We start from the raw sequence: 12820 nt of genomic DNA, 5'->3' as shown, positions 1-12820 counted from the left end.
TAAAAGAAGCTTACCTGCATATCCCAATTGGGGAATCTTGCAGAAGATACCTCCGCTTCAAAGCAGGATACTTGCATTACCAGTTCTCTGCACTGCCCTTTGGCTTATCTACTGCGCCCAGGGTCTTCACAAAGTGCCTGGCTCCAGTAATTGCATTTTGCAGGCAAAGAAATATTCAAATATATCCATACCTGGACGATTGTTTAATTGAGGCAGAAAACAGGGACATTCTTCTAAAACATCTGGCGTTTGTAAAAAGGGTTCTAACTTGTCTAGGGTACAATAAATGAAAAGAAATCACAACTGGTACCCTCTCAAAGAATTACATTCCTGGCTGCAAGCTTGAATACAACCGCCCAGATGGCTTACCTTACGCTAGAAAAGCAAATTCATTTGGTAACTTACTTCAATCAGGTGGCCACAAAAACCCTGCTATCTGCAAGACAAATTGTGCAAGCCTTGAGGTTCATGGCCTCCTGCATTCTTTTAATTCCATATGCAAGACTGCATATGAGGAAACTTCAGTGGTACTTAAAAAGTGTATGGAGTCAACATTGTCACAGCCTGGAAACAATGATTCCTATCATACATTGCCTGCAACTAGAGTTCCTATGGTGGGCAGAGGCCTGCCACCAAAACAAGGGACTGCCATTCACTCCACCCCCTGCCACTCAAACCCTAACTACAGACACATCAGACTATGCTTGGGGGGCTCATCTGGCAGGGAAGTGCATTCAGGGAAAATGGAGTCCAAATCAAATGCACCTTCATATCAATAAAAAAGAAATGCTAGCTGTACAGAATGCACTGACAGCCTTCAAGGACTACCTTCATCCAGGACAATTAATGATAAAGACAGATAACACCACAGTTATGTGGTACATAAACAAGGAGGGGGGGTACACACTCCTACCCCCCTTTGCAGACTGGCCATGGCATTGTGGAACACGGCCTTGACCTATCAAATACAACTACAAGCTCAATTCCTGCCAGGAAAGCTGAATACTCTGGCAAAAGAACTAAGCAGAAATCTCATGGACCCACATGAATGGAAACTGGCACCATGGATTTTCAACATGTTGACATGCAAATGAGGAAGTCCAGACATAGATCTTTTTGCCTCACCCCAGAACTATCAGTTGGACAAATTCTGCACAAGTACTCATCACAAAATGCCTGGAAAGTGGATGCTCTATCCTTTAGCTGGAAAAACCTATCAGTCTATGCCTTTCTCCCTCTGCCTCTGCTCTCCAAAGTTCTACTAAAAGTCAAATAGGACAAACCAAAAATTATTTTGATTGCTCCAGACTGGCCTCGCCAACACTTGTACCCACTCCTGCGCAATGTGTCACACCTTCCACCGTGGCACCTGCCTCAGACACCTTACTTACTGTCTCAGCAGAACAACCAAATTATGCACACTCAGCTCCAAACTTAGAGTCTTGCAGCATAGCTAATCACCTAAATGCACCCTTAGCATCCCTCAGCAAACCTGTGATGGATGTCAGTTTGGAGGCAAGAAGGCCTAGTACTAGAAAATCGTATGCTGATAAATGGAAAAGATTCTGTGCCTGGAATCAATCACAAGGGATAAGCACAGCAGTGCCCAATATTCCTCAGATTTTACAATACTTAACTGAGATGCTTCACAAGGGCCTGTCCTTTTCTTCCATAAAAATCCATGCCTAAGCCATTTCAGCTCATTACAACTCAGATCCTCCCCTCTTCTCTCATCCTGTGCTAAAGCAGTATCTCAGAGGGGCCAAAAACTTAAGACCACCCAGGAGAGGTCCAACCCCTGCCTGGGACCTCAATTTTGTATTGGAAAAACTCAGTCTCCCTCCTTTCAAGCCAGCTGCTACTGCTGACTTAAAATTTCTCTCCTGGAAAACAGCTTTCCTTTTAGCAGTCACCTTTTAGCAGTCACCTCCACTAGAAGGATTTCCGAATTACAGGCTCTTATGGCAGTGGAGCCTTTCATCATTTTTCATGTGGACAGGGTGTCTCTCATGGCCAATCCATCCTTCATGCCTAAGTTGGTATCTAGTGTGGCTCTTAATCAGACCATTCATTTGCCAACTTTCTTTCCTAATCCACAGAACAAGGGGGAGCGGATTCTGCATTCATTGGATGTGCACATACAACTTAGATTGTACTTAAACAGGACAAAATCTCAAAGAAAATCTGAACAACTACTGGTGGCATTTGCTGCAGGGACAGAGGGGAAGGCTATTTCAAAGCAGACTATTTCCAAATGGATAAGCCATTGTATTTGTTTTCTGCTATATGCATCATGATAAAACTATCCCCCAGGGGATCAGATCTCATTCCACCAGGGCTGCATCTACTGCTACAGCCTTTCTCAGAGGTGTTCCTACCAGAGACATTCTAGAAGCTGCTACCTGGAGCTCAGTTCATACATTCACCAAACATTACCATGTACCTTTCTTCTCTAAATTCAGAGCTGGCTTTGCCACTGCTGTCCTGCAGGGCATTATAGCTGGTCCTAATGCTGTATAATTTCCTCCACCCTACCATAGCTTTGGGAATCTACCCAAATGTAATGACTGCAACAGTGAAACATGAAGAACATAGTACAGTGTGTACACTTACCATAAATTTAGATGTTCGAGTGTATTCACTGTTGCAGTCCTGGTTACCCTCCCTCCAGCCCCCTATTTTTCTCTGACTATACCTATGCTTTCTTTCACTATGCTTATAAGCCCTTTTGGTGTATTTGCTTTTGGGATTGAAGGTATACTTTTTGTGTTTTTAATTTTATTTGCTCCCCATTTGGGGGGCACCTGACATCTGGGGCAAGTAAAACTGATGTAATGGCATCAGCTGCATGTCTTATACCCCTGACGACCTGTCGTCATGGAAGATGAGACAGCAACCAATGCAGGACCCAAGACTTTGTTAATCAGGCCGACTGAGGGCTACCTGCAAGCAGATTACCCAAATGTAATGACTGCAACAGTGAATACACTCAAACATCTACATTTATGGTACGTCTACACAACTGTATTTTCTGGGAGGACTCCCACTGACCAGGAACTTTTTTCATGAAATTCATCAACTTTATAATTATGAACTCAATCTTGTGAAATACCCAACTGTGTGTTTTAATTGCCTTCCATCTGTAGAATAGTTTTGTTTTTCCTGCTACTTAGTCAACTAGCTATCTGCATTACTTAGAAATGGAAACTACACCAATAGTCTCACATGTCAAACGACCACAAATGTCAGTAACCTGTTTTGGAGAACACACTAAAGTCTTGCTGTAGAACTACAAAATAACCATGTTATCTATGCTTGAAACGATCATCTTACCTAAACTGTTGCATGTGCTCACAACATCTGCAACTGAGTCTATATTATAATATCGACATGTTAAAATGTTGAATTCCACTTGTTCAACATGAAAATGTCAAACTCCAAGGTTCCTGAAAGGCCAAATCACCGATTTCTTTCCAACAGAAAGAAATTGATCGGCCATTCTGTTACACCTGCCCTTTCCCTGACTGTAGTGCAGTCTCAGAGTTAGAATATTTAGTTAGGGGTAGGGGGCAAAGCCCCCCACTTAAATATGTTTGGTTTTGTGTGGCATTGTTGTTTGGCCAACCGATTTCTTTTCGTTTGAAAGAAATTGGTGATTTGGCCGTTCGGGAACCTTGGCGTTCAACATTTTTGTGTCGAACAAGTGGGATTTGACATTTTCACATGTCAATATTATAACATAGACCCCTACAGCTCACTCTGCTGGCCCCATCATGTGACACCTACCAAAACAGCACCACTCTTGAGTATACAAACATTGTAGCAGTGTCATGCCTTCCTAAGACTAAACCTGGGCACAACTCAGAGTTATAAAAGATTAAGGGTAATTATGTCACGGTCAGCTGAGTAGTGAGCTATTCAAGAAGCCTTCCTTCCTCTTCACCATGCAAACACGACATTACATGATTATCGCATATTCGGGCAAGCAAAGGATAGAACCTACACTGTAAAAGTAGCCGACTCCAAATCCAGCTCCAGACAAGTGACAAGTGGAGTACCTCAGGGTTCAGTCCTGGGGCCGCTCTTGTTTGGCATCTACTTCTCTGAAGTACAGGTCAACACTAAGGGACTCTGGCTAACAAAGTTTGCAGATGACTGCAAACTGGGAGCCATTATTAAATCCCCAAATGATGTGGATACTCTACAAAAGGGCCTTACAGAAACAGATGTTTGGTGCCAGAGCCATGGGCTCAAGCTCAATGCCAAGAAATGTATTGTTATCCCCTTTGGGAAAAAACATGTATCCATGAATTACCATATGGGTGGCAGTACACTAAACACAGAAAGTGTGATAAGAGACTTAGGGACACAGGTGGACAGTGGTCTCACCTTCGATAACCACATTGCCACAACAGTCAGGAAATCCTTCTATGTGGCACACCTCATCACGAAGGGCTTTTCATCCTGAAAGAAGGAGGTCATTGTCCCACTGTACTCATCCCTCATTAGACCCATTATAGAATACAACGCCCCATTTGGTATGTACCTCTCAAGACATCTGCAATAACTGGAAACTGGAAAGGCCTCAGAAATACCTCACTAAAAGAATCACAGGCCTAAAGCAGATGCCCTACGCTGACCGCCTTAAAAAACTCCAGCTATACTCTGTCGCATATCGTCTACTCAGAGGCGATCTCTGCTTAACATACAAGGCCATGTCAAACCCAAAGCTGTTGGACATGCTACACTTAAAGAAATCCCAATCCCTCAGAGCTACACGCTCCAGGGATCTAAACCTCGTCATCACAATAAACAAAACATGCTGGAGGGATAGGTTCCTGACCCAGAGACTCCCCAGACTCTGGAATAGATTGCCCATACATGTCAAGCAGAGTGCCTCTTTGGACCTCTTCAAGAGGAACCTTGACGATTGGATGGGAGAAAGGAAATTCACCCCAGGGATCACATCAGTCGCCCTGCTAGACAGGGGTCCAGGAAAATAAATAATGTGGGAAGAAATGGCCAGGGAATTGTTATGGCTAGGCTTGTATAGGCCCTAGGGCTGATAGCCTAGTACCAACCTATGAACCTATGAAACATCTGTAGAGCAAAATCCGCTCATCACCACATATGCACATAGAAATCAAGATACAATGTTGGCAATCAAAGGTTAAGGACAATGGTCATGGAAAAAAAATGTAATTCAGTGTCTTCTAGCCAGCCAGAGAGTTGTATCCAATAGACTTCACCCTTCTCCAGGAAGTACAAATACTGAAAATAAAATTTTCCATCCACATACTTGAAGTTTTTTATCCTCTTTAAATGTAAAAAGATAAAAAACTCATTAAGCGATAAAGGTGGTTCTGTTAAATGCCAGAAGTCTTGAGAATCAAATGGGAAATTGCGAAGCTTTCTTCTGCTTGGAGGATGTAAATATATGTGCCAGTAATGAAACATAGTCTAAAGATCCAAAACGTATCATCTGAAATTTTGAAATATACAGCCTTTCATTGCTGCAGATTTGATAAGATAAATCGGTAGAATTATTACATTTATAAAAGGAAACAACCAAGAAAACAGCTCAAAACTAGTCCTTTTTCGTGCAACAATTAATATTAGTCGCAATGAATACAAAAATCTATGGATCTTAAAATATACTGTCTTAAGTCTCTTACTGGTGATATTTCCTCATTAAACTGCAGGGCTGTTTAAAAATAAATGAAAACACAGCCCACTGAAGAATTTTCAGCTAAGCAAATATTAACAGGAAAACTACTCAATAACTAATAAATTTAGAACAAACGTAAATGCTGAAATGACGCTAAGTGCTCAATAGAAACTCCAGGCAGCCAGTTGGATAGTTCCACAATTTATACGAAAAAAATTAACGCTCTTCAAAACAATAATAATCGCGTTTTCGTCTCACTATGTGGGACTTCATCAGAAATGATGATTTCTGATGAAGTCCCACATAGTGAGACGAAAACGTGATTATTATTGTTTTGAAGAGCGTTAATTTTTTTCGTGTGGATTACTTAATAAACTGTGGAACTATCCAACTGGCTGCCTGGAGTTTCTATTGAGCACTTAGCGTCATTTCAGCATTTACGTTTGTTCTTGGTTTTTTTTGCTGTGGAAGCTTTTACACTTCGAAGGTAACTAATAAATTTACTCAAATGCTAATTAACTGTACTACTCAAGATACTTTGCAATAAACAATATGAAATCCAGCTAATGATGTCAATACCTCAGATATCACACTGAGAAACCTCGGATTTTTGGCTCATCACCAATGATAATACCCTTTGATACAAACTAATTATACCCTTTGCAATTACCACAGAACACAATTTATCATCAGTACACAAAGGAAAAGGAAACATTTCTTTCCCAGAGTATACCTATGTAAAGTAAAATGCAGTAATGTACTTGCAAAAAATAAGCCTGGGATATCATGATCCCCGGTAACTGTTACAAACATACCTGAGATAGCTATCAAAGCATTCTGCATTACAGAAGTCGGACATAATGAACACATGTAGGTATAATACAAATACAGGAAAATTCAATAGAAAGGCAGCCCATTTGGAGGGATCATGAAATACAACAGAAAAAAAAGAACTACTTAATTTTAAATAACTACCCTAGTCATAAAAATAAGTCTGCATCTCCTAGTAAATCTTCCAGATTTGTGAATTCAGCCTGACCTCAAAAGGATATCAGCAATAAATCAATTCTACCAAAAAAAAAAAAGAAAACTGAGAAGAAAAAAAACTATGTAAGTAAAATTTTCTCCATCAAACAAGTGATTAACCCAGTCCCAGAACACAGTGAATGTACCTGGAGAAAACTTTGATGAAAATGTTACAATACGTAATGACACATTAACACAGCTACACTATGACCCCTTATAAAATTAAAGTCCCATGTGATCAAAGAATGTAGCCGATGTACAAAGGATTAGGGAAATGCTAACTAAACTCTATCGATTATGTTACTCAAGATGTTGGCATACAGACCCACCCCTGAGGTATAACAATAGACTGAGGTGATACTATCTCATGGGGGGTACTCACATCAACTCCAAATTTAGACTTCATAGTCTGATCAGTATTAAATATAAAATCTTGGTGAAAGTCTCATTGGAGCTTACCCAAGATTACAAGCAACCTAATCCTGTTACAGGTATTATAATATGGGTTTAAGGAGAGAGTTTGCTTTTGAAAATTGTTTTTTTTTTTTTGAAAAGATAAAGCAGCAATCAGTAAAAGGGCTGAGTGTCCTCTGCTTCATGTGACTCTATAAAGACATTCAGCAAGGGAGTAAATGACATGGTCCATAGATGTGTACTAAGCTAATAACCACTAGGACCTTTTTAAGCATATCCATGTATCCCAAATCTCTGAAAGTTCTGGTACCCTTGATAATTGTAAGCAGGGGCTTGGAAAATGAAACATTTACATCCAGAGGCCTGGGAGATGAATCATTTAGAGGTTCCCTGTGTATATTAGAGACATAGGTGCCACACCAGGGATGGATTTCCTGTTCCCAATCCAATTGTCCAAGTTGCACTTGAATTGGATTAGGAAGGAACTCTGCTTGACAGAGATGGGTAGTCTCTGGGAAGCATACCTCTCTCTCCAGCAAATCACAGGAAAAGTTTAAGTCTTTAAAATAGGTAATAATGGTGCTGTTTGTTTTTCAGGTATGGAGGAGGTCCATCAGAGTGGAGTCTGACAATGCCTTGTATGCCAGGCATAGATCATGCCATAGCAGGCTGTAGGAGACAGAATACAGGGATAGGGCTTTGAGGCAGTCTGCATAGGACATATTACTTACTCCCTGTATACTTTTAGTGACGAGCCTATGTGGATGTTCCAATTGTTGGATATGCCTGGCTAGGTACATACCAAATGGGGCACTATGCTCAATGATATGTCTGATAAATGTCAAATACAGTGGAATAATAACTTTCCTGTAAATAGATGCCATACATTTATTTATAAGTTGCACAACATCAAGTGATTTCCTCACTACTGTAGACATGTCAAAGGCTAGATTAATGTCTAATGTGTCCTCAATCCATGACTACTGGGTTTGTAGTCAATGTGATAGTGACTTCCTGATGGAAACTATAATGCATTTCTTGGCATTTAGTTTTAGTCCGTAACTTTGACATCAGTTGTCTGCCTGCAACAGCCCTTCTTGGAGAACATTAATGCTGGTGGGGGATTCTATGGCTGCTACTAATTTGCAATCATCTGTAAATGTGGTCATCCAGAGGCCCTTGATTTTGGCCTTGACCACAGAGAAGTAGATTTCAAAAAACAAAGGTTCCATGGCCAATCCTTGAGTGGCTCCACCTGTGACTGGCCTCTATGTTGAGGTGGGCTCCCATAATCTTACTTCCTGCACCTGTCTGTTAGCCATCTGGCTATCCACCAGGTGACATAAGGATTTAAACCTAACTTCTTTAGTTTGTCAACAATGCCTGAGTGATGTATTGTGTTAAATGCCTTGACCAGATCAAGGTAAGCAGTGTGAACTATTTTGTCTTCATCTATTGCTTTGGTGACTCTCTCAAAGAGGTCCATAAGGTTGACTAGGCATGACCTGCCTTGATGAAACCAAACTGGGTTGGGTCCAGTTTCTGTAAGTTTTCTATGTCATTATTAATCATTTCTGGATAATTCTTTCCATGGCTTTACATACAAGACTAGTGAGACTTATGGGTCTGTAGTTCCCATGGTCCATAGATGGCCTGCCTTTGTACAAAGAGATCATGGTTGCTGTTTTCCATTAGTGACACACAAAGCCTGTTTGGAGGATACTGTTAAATAGTGATTCCAGATGGCCTGATAGGCGATGGTTCATGTTATTTAAAAGGCAGCCTGGGATATTGATGGCACCCACAGATGCAGTGTTCTTGACCTGGGAGAAAGCATTGAGGACCTAGTCCCTGGTGATAGTAGAGGGAGTTATAGTGATGATTTTTTATTGAATGAAAGGCTGGGGGGGGTAATGTTTGAGGTGAAGTTGTCTGCCAGTAGGTTTGCTATATCTTCTGGCTCAGTATAGGTGGATGCATTAGCAATGAGTTCCGCGCATAATTGTGTATTTCCTTTGAGGTTGCGAACATAGCTAAGGAATGCCTTATGATTTTCCTCAAGCTGGAGGCCACATTTACCTCACAATTGGTTTTGGTAGACTTTATTTGTCCTCTGAGTTGTGTTTTTTTTTTTTTCTTACAAGATGTTAGCGTTTTCCACCTACAAAAGAAAATGACAAAAGCAATTACAAATGTCCAAGTAACAGAAATTGTTTCAGGTCATCTATAGTTAAGATAACACATTGTATCCACCAATTGCTACAAGTTATGCTAAAACTGTACTTAATGTTTATCTCCATCATTATCACAGGCCTCTACAGAATCTGACCCAACTTCTTTATAATCTTTTTTCAAGAGCAAACAGGTCTTCCCTAGCTTCAGACAGCTTCCCCTCTTCCATTGCCTTACCAACATACAAATGCACAAAGGCCCTTTGCTTACATTGTCAAACTTTTGATCTGATCTGCTCCAGGTCCATGTAATGGCTGTGGCATTGCTCTGTAGATACACTGCATGCTGTATTTTGGCTAGAACACCTTCTGGCACTACTGTGGATGGCTGATAGCTGATGCCTAATTTAAACCCAGTGGAAAACCAGTATACAAACTATACAGTGCCCCTATTTTGTACTGAAGCAACGGCAGCATTCACATCTTTAAGCACAGCATCACTTTTGTACAAAAGGCAGCAAGCCCCTTCTAGGATCAAATTTCACCATCTGGTTTTCAGCATTGATAATCTCTGGCACAGAAAGCTGTTCAAGATGTGCCTTTTCTCCAGATATTATTGATGCATATGTGTTCAGAGGAAAGTGAATTCTGGGTTAAGGCCCCATATTAGTTGGGAATTCAGTCAGGTCAACATTCAAGACACCATCAGATCTCAAGGAGGCAGTGCAGTTAACCGTATAGGTAAGTGTAGGTTGGACATACAACATTTAAGTTATGGTGCAGATCTCATAAATTGCCTCACTGTCTACCATAAAGGCACAGTCTAAATGCAATGGTATGAGTGGTCAGGATGGAACTGTATGGTATGAGGTGTCAGAATGGAACTGTGAGGTATGAGTGGTCAGGCTGGAACTGTATGGTATGAGTGGTCAGGATGGAACTGTATGGTATGAGTGGTCAGGGTGCAACTATATGGTATGAGTGGTCAGGATGGAACTGTATGGTATGAGTGGTCAGGGTGGAACTATATGGTATGAGTGGTCAGGATGGAACTGTATGGTATGAGTGGTCAGGATAGAACTGTATGGTATGAGTGGTCAGGGTGGAACTATATGGTATGAGTGGTCAGGATGGAACTGTATGGTATGAGTGGTCAGGATAGAACTGCATGGTATGAGTGGTCAGGGTGGAACTGTATGGTATGAGTGGTCTGGATGAAACTGTATGGTATGAGTGGTCAGGATGGAACTTTATGGTATGAGGTGTCAGAATGAAACTGTATGGTATGAGTGGTCAGGCTGGAACTATATGGTATGAGTGGTCAGGATGAAACTGTATGGTATGAGTGGTCAGGATGGAACTCTATGGCATGAGTGGTCAGGATGGAACTGTATGGTATGAGTGGTCAGGCTAGAACTATATGGTATGAGTGGTCAGGATGGAACTGTATGGTATGAATAGTCAGGGTGCAACTATATGGTATGAGTGGTCAGGGTGTAACTGTATGGTATGAGTGGTCAGGGTGTAACTGTATGGTATGAGTGGTCAGGGTGTAACTGTATGGTATGAGTGGTCAGGATGGAACTGTATGGTATGAGTGGTCAGGATAGAACTGTATGGTATGAGTAGTCTGGATGAAACTGTATGGTATGAGTGGTCAGGATGGAACTATATGGTATGAGTGGTCAGGATGGAACTGTATGGTATGAGTGGTCAGGATAGAACTGTATGGTATGAGTAGTCTGGATGAAACTGTATGGTATGAGTGGTCAGGATGCAACTATATGGTATGAGTGGTCAGGATGGAACTGTATGGTATGAATGGTCAGGGTGTAACTATATGGTATGAGTGGTCAGGGTGTAACTGTATGGTATGAGTGGTCAGGGTGTAACTGTATGGTATGAGTGGTCAGGATAGAACTGTATGGTATGAGTAGTCAGGATGGAACTGTATGGTATGAGTGGTCAGGATAGAACTGTATGGTATGAGTGGTCAGGATGGAACTATATGGTATGAGTGGTCAGGATGGAACTGTATGGTACGAATGGTCAGGATGGAACTATATGGTATGAGTGGTCAGGATATAACTGTATGGTATGAGTGGTCAGAATGGAACTGTATGGTATGAGTGGTCAGGATGAAACTGTATGGTATGAGTGGTTAGGATGGAACTATATGGTATGAGTGGTCAGGGTGTAACTATATGGTATGAGTGGTCAGGATGGAACTGTATGGTATGAGTGGTCAGGATGAAACTGTATGGTATGAGTGGTTAGGATGGAACTATATGGTATGAGTGGTCAGGGTGTAACTATATGGTATGAGTGGTCAGGATGGAACTGTATGGTATGAATGGTCAGGATGGAACTGTATGGTATGAGTGGTCAGGATGGAACTGTATGGTATGAGTGGTCAGGATGAAACTGTATGGTATGAGTGGTCAGGATGGAACTGTATGGTATGAGTGGTCAGGATGGAACTGTATGGTATGAGTGGTCAGGATGGAACTTTATGGTATGAGGTGTCAGAATGAAACTGTATGGTATGAGTGGTCAGGATGGAACTTTATGGTATGAGGTGTCAGGATGAAACTGTATGGTATGACTGGTCAGGGTGTAACTATATGGTATGAGTGGTCAGGATGGAACTATATGGTATGAGTGGTCAGGATGGAACTGTATGGTATGAGTGGTCAGGATGGAACTGTATGGTTGCATCACTGCATTTGCAATTCTTGGTGCGGGACAGATTGAAAACTCCATTTTTAACTTCCTCCCATAGATGACTGACAATTGTTTCATTAACAGTTATGTAAATCCAGAATCAGTACCACCTCTGAAGCCGACGAAGACTAGAAAACCTTCTGGTCCACTGTACTGGTGAGCCATTTTCTGGATACAGTCCAGGATATGATTGATTTTCTCTTTTCCAGTAGTATAATGTCTATGAGCATAGTGTTTGGTTGAATCTTTTTTCCCAGAAATTACCTGTTCAGGATGACACAGGAAGTGGTAGGTGCCATTTCTAGTCTTGTCAATTACTGTTGGCTGAAAGTCTACAAACAAGACTCCTGGAACATATTTCCCAGATGCTAGCTCACTGATGAATGCTCCAAAGGAATCTTAATGCTCTGCTGATTTTTCAGCTGGAATCATCCCATCAAGTCAGATTCCATGCTCCAAGTAATAGAGTTCCCATCATGAATTTCTAATCTGGACCCAGCTTCCTAATATGAACAGAAATGCACTCCCTCATTAGCGATAATGAAACCTTAATATCACGACTTCTTTCAAAACATAAACATTAAAAGCAGTAAACATCAAGCCATATGCAACTCTTGGTAGGTAAAATACAGGCAAAGCAACAGTGCACTAATAAAACTTGACAGAGGTTACTAATGATGCCCAGTAGAGATTTTCTGCTGGGTCACTTCTTTTCAGTCATCATTATATTCGGTTATTCATAATCCATTACGGGTTACATTCATAATGCCAAACAACTATTTTTATCAGAAATAATCATATGTAATACGGGAATACT

At 41.2% G+C, this 12820-nt stretch overlaps 1 pseudogene; it reads right to left on the bottom strand.

The window, feature by feature from the left end:
* Positions 1-9391: 9391 nt before the first annotated feature.
* LOC122807547 lies at positions 9392-12535 on the bottom strand (annotated as a pseudogene).
* Positions 12536-12820: the final 285 nt, after the last annotated feature.

This window comes from Protopterus annectens, chromosome 7.part1, assembly GCF_019279795.1.
Source record: "Protopterus annectens isolate FY-2018-M chromosome 7.part1, PAN1.0, whole genome shotgun sequence".
In the NCBI taxonomy this organism is placed as follows: Eukaryota; Metazoa; Chordata; order Ceratodontiformes; family Protopteridae; genus Protopterus; species Protopterus annectens.
Note: the sequence above shows the minus strand (reverse complement) of the source record. Positions and strands in the feature narration are given on the sequence as shown.